A 5,000-nucleotide genomic window follows, 5' to 3' on the forward strand; every position below is an offset into this window, starting at 1 on the left:
TGGAGTGGACCCGCGGCCGGAGGAGCCGTCCGCCCGAGCGCCTGGCGGCGCCGGCGGGGGCCCTCCGATGGCAGGTTGTAATCGCCGATCGGTCGGTGCGGGGGTGTGGGTGCGTGGCCGCGAGGAGCGGCCGCCGGCCTTCGGTCCGTGTTAGTAAGGCGCCCGCCTGGAGCGGGGCCGGGGCGAGCGGCAAAGCCGCCCCCGTGCATTGGTCTGTGTTCGTTAAGCGGCCCGCTCGGAGCGAGGCCGGGGCGAGCCGAAAGGCCGCCCGCTTCTCCGGTCCGTGTTCGTGTTCGTTACGCGGCCCGCTCGGAGCGAGGCCGCGGCGAGCGCGTGGGGCCGCCCGCTGCCCCGGTCCGTGTTCGTTAAGCGGCCCGCCTGGAGCGAGGCCGGGGCGAGCCGAAAGGCCGCCCGCTTCCTTTAGTCCGTGTTCGTTAAGCGGCCCGCCTGGAGCGAGACCGGGGCGAGCCGAAAGGCCGCCCGCTTTCTCTGGTCCGTGTTCGTTAAGCGGCCCGCCTGGAGCGAGGCCGCGGCGAGCCAAAAGGCCGCCCGCTTCTCCGGTCCGTGTTCGTGTTTAATATTCGGCCCGCCCGCTCGGAGCGAGGCCGGGAAGAGCGGCTAAGCCGACCGCTTCTCCGGTCCGTGTTCGTGTTTCATAAGCGGCCCCCCCGAAAGGCCGCGGCGAGCCAAAAGGCCGCCCGCTTCTCCGGTCCGTGTTCGTGTTTAATATTCGGCCCGCCCGCTCGGAGCGAGGCCGGGGAGAGCGGCTAAGCCGACCGCTTCTCCGGTCCGTGTTCGTGTTTCATAAGCGGCCCCCCCGAAAGGCCGCGGCGAGCCAAAAGGCCGCCCGCTTCTCCGGTCCGTGTTCGTGTTTAATATGCGGCCCGCCCGCTCGGAGCGAGGCCGGGAAGAGCGGCTAAGCCGACCGCTTCTCCGGTCCGTGTTCGTGTTTCATAAGCGGCCCCCCCGAAAGGCCGCGGCGAGCGGCAGAGCCGCCCGCTTCTCCGGTCCGTGTTCGTGTTTAATATTCGGCCCGCCCGCTCGGAGCGAGGCCGGGAAGAGCGGCAAAGCCGCCCGCTTCTCCAGTCCGTGTTCGTGTTTCATTAGCGGCCCCCCCCCACCCGGAGCGAGGCCGCGGCGAGCGGCAACGCCGCCCGCTTCTCCAGTCCGTGTTCGTGTTTCATAAGCGGCCCCCCCCCTTCCGGAGCGAGGCCGCGGCGAGCGGCAAAGCCGCCCGCTTCTCCAGTCCGTGTTCGTGTTTCACATTGCCGGGGAGCCAGGCACTCATTTGTGACAAAAGTGGCACTCTGTCATATTTTCAGAAAAGTGGGACTTTGCCATATTTTCGAAAAAGTGGGACTTTGTCATATTTTCGAAAAGTGGGACTTTGTCATATTTTCGAAAAAGTGGGACTTTGTCATATTTTCGGCTCCAAAAGCTCTTAAAATGCTGTTCCCTATATATGTGCCGATAGTGTTTTGGAGATCTGGGTCAAACCTCCGCATCTTTTTGGTTTGAGGGTAGAGGTGGGGGGTCAACGCAAAAGATGCGGGCACTTAGTCATTTTTTCGGTTGGGCGACCAGGGGCGCTGTTGGCACTTTGTCATTTTTTCGGCTGGGCGACCAGGGGCGCCGTTTGCACTTAGTCATTTTTAAGGCTGGGCGACCAGGGGCGTTGAGTGTTTGGGCGACCAGGGGCGCCGTTGGCACTTAGTCATTTTTTCGGCTGGGCGACCAGGGGCGTTGAGTGTTTGGGCGACCAGGGGCGCTGTTTGCACTTAGTCATTTTTTCGGCTGGGCGACCAGGGGCGTTTGTTTGCTGGGCGACCAGGGGCATTTTTGACACTTTGCCGTTTTTATGGATGGGCGACCAGGGGCGTTTGTTTGCTGGGCGACCAGGGGCATTTTTGACACTTTGCCGTTTTTATGGATGGGCGACCAGGGGCGTTTGTTTGCTGGGCGACCAGGGGCATTTTTGACACTTTGCCGTTTTTATGGATGGGCGACCAGGGGCGTTTGTTTGCTGGGCGACCAGGGGCATTTTTGACACTTTGCCGTTTTTATGGATGGGCGACCAGGGGCGTTTGTTTGCTGGGCGACCAGGGGCATTTTTGACACTTTGCCGTTTTTATGGATGGGCGACCAGGGGCGTTTGTTTGCTGGGCGACCAGGGGCATTTTTGACACTTTGCCGTTTTTATGGATGGGCGACCAGGGGCGTTTGTTTGCTGGGCGACCAGGGGCATTTTTGACACTTTGCCGTTTTTATGGATGGGCGACCAGGGGCGTTTGTTTGCTGGGCGACCAGGGGCATTTTTGACACTTTGCCGTTTTTATGGATGGGCGACCAGGGGCGGCTAGTGGCTGGGCGACCAGGGGCATTTTTGACACTTTGCCGTTTTTGTGGATGGGCGACCAGGGGCGCCGTGTGGCTGGGCGACCAGGGGCATTTTTGACACTTTGCCGTTTTTATGAATGGGCGACCAGGGGCGTTTATTGGCTGGGCGACCAGGGGCATTTTTGACACTTTGCCGTTTTTATGGATGGGCGACCAGGGGCGGCTAGTGGCTGGGCGACCAGGGGCATTTTTGACACTTTGCCGTTTTTGTGGATGGGCGACCAGGGGCGCCGTGTGGCTGGGCGACCAGGGGCATTTTTGACACTTTGCCGTTTTTATGAATGGGCGACCAGGGGCGTTTATTGGCTGGGCGACCAGGGGCATTTTTGACACTTTGCCGTTTTTGTGGATGGGCGACCAGGGGCGCCGTGTGGCTGGGCGACCAGGGGCGTTTGTGGGACCGGGCTGACACCGGGACTTTGCCTTTAATTCGGCCGCTCCAGGGAACCAGGAACGCCGGCCTCTGCTCAGCACAAGTCGGCCTGAAGTGGGACTTTGTCATATTTTAATCCTGGGCGACCAGGGGGACACCGGGACATTGCCTGTTATTTGGCCGCTCCAGGGAACCAGGCAGGTCGGCCTCTGTTCAGCACAATTCGGCCTGAAGTGTGACTTTGTCATATTTTAAGGCTGGGCGACCAGGGGCGCTGTTGGCACTTTGTCATTTTTTGGGCTGGGCGACCAGGGGCGCTGTTGGCACTTAGTCATTTTTTCGGATGGGCGACCAGGGGCGTTGAGTGTTTGGGCGACCAGGGGCGCTGTTGGCACTTAGTCATTTTTTCGGCTGGGCGACCAGGGGCGCCGTTGGCACTTAGTCATTTTTTCGGCTGGGCGACCAGGGGCGTTTGTGGGACTTTGTCATTTTTTGGGCTGGGCGACCAGGGGCGTTTGACACCGGCACTTTGCCTAATATTTGGCCGCTCCGGGGAACCAGGCAGGTCGGCCTCATTCCTGCACTTCTGCCCCTGAGTTGGGCGACCAGGGGCGTTTGGGGAACCGGGCGGACAGCGGCACTTTGCCTAATATTTGGCCGCTCCAGGGAACCAGGCAGGTCGGCCTCATTTCAGCACTTCTGCCGGTCAGTTGGGCGACCAGGGGCGTTTAAGGAACCGGGCGGACACCGGCACTTTGCCTAATATTTGGCCGCTCCAGGGAACCAGGCAACTCGGCCTCATTTCAGCACTTCTGCCCCTGAGTTGGGCGACCAGGGGCGTTTGGGGAACCGGGCGGACACCGGCACTTTGCCTAATATTTGGCCGATTTTGGGAACCAGGCAACTCGGCCTCATTTCAGCACTTCTCCCCTGAGTTGGGCGACCAGGGGCGTTTGGGGAACCGGGCGGACAGCGGCACTTTGCCTAATATTTGGCCGCTCCAGGGAACCAGGCAGGTCGGCCTCATTTCAGCACTTCTGCCCCTGAGTTGGGCGACCAGGGGCGTTTGGGGAACCGGGCGGACACCGGCACTTTGCCTAATATTTGGCCGCTTTAGGGAACCAGGCAACTCGGCCTCATTTCAGCACTTCTCCCCTGAGTTGGGCGACCAGGGGCGTTTGGGGAACCGGGCGGACACCGGCACTTTGCTCTTTTTTTGGCCGCTTTAGGGAACCAGGCAACTCGGCCTCATTTCAGCACTTCTGCCCCTGAGTTGGGCGACCAGGGGCGTTTGGGGAACCGGGCGGACACCGGCACTTTGCCTAATATTTGGCCGCTTTAGGGAACCAGGCAACTCGGCCTCATTTCAGCACTTCTCCCCTGAGTTGGGCGACCAGGGGCGTTTGGGGAACCGGGCGGACACCGGCACTTTGCCTAATATTTGGCCGCTTTAGGGAACCAGGCAACTCGGCCTCATTTCAGCACTTCTCCCCTGAGTTGGGCGACCAGGGGCGTTTGGGGAACCGGGCGGACACCGGCACTTTGCTCTTTTTTTGGCCGCTTTAGGGAACCAGGCAACTCGGCCTCATTTCAGCACTTCTGCCCCTGAGTTGGGCGACCAGGGGCGTTTGGGGAACCGGGCGGACAGCGGCACTTTGCCTAATATTTGGCCGATTTTGGGAACCAGGACACTCGGCCTCAGTTTGCCACTTCCCAGCCTGAAGTTGGACTTAGTCGTTTTTACAGCCGGCCCGAGAACCGGGCGGACAGCGGCACTTTGCCTAATATTTGGCCGCTCCAGGGAACCAGGCAACTCGGCCTGACTTCAGCACTTCTCCCCTGAGTTGGGCGACCAGGGGCGTTTGGGGAACCGGGCGGACACCGGCTTTTTGCCTAATATTTGGCCGCTCCAGGGAACCAGGACACTCGGCCTGACTTCAGCACTTCTGCCCTGAGTTGGGCGACCAGGGGCGTTTGGGGAACCGGGCGGACACCGGCACTTTGCTCTTTTTTTGGCCGCTTTAGGGAACCAGGCAACTCGGCCTCATTTCAGCACTTCTGCCCCTGAGTTGGGCGACCAGGGGCGTTTGGGGAACCGGGCGGACACCGGCACTTTGCCTAATATTTGGCCGATTTTGGGAACCAGGCAACTCGGCCTCATTTCAGCACTTCTCCCCTGAGTTGGGCGACCAGGGGCGTTTGGGGAACCGGGCGGACAGCGGCACTTTGC

This window comes from Hippichthys cyanospilos, chromosome 22, assembly GCF_059441005.1.
Source record: "Hippichthys cyanospilos isolate Australia breed blue-spotted pipefish chromosome 22, RoL_Hcya_1.0, whole genome shotgun sequence".
NCBI lineage: Eukaryota > Metazoa > Chordata > Actinopteri > Syngnathiformes > Syngnathidae > Hippichthys > Hippichthys cyanospilos.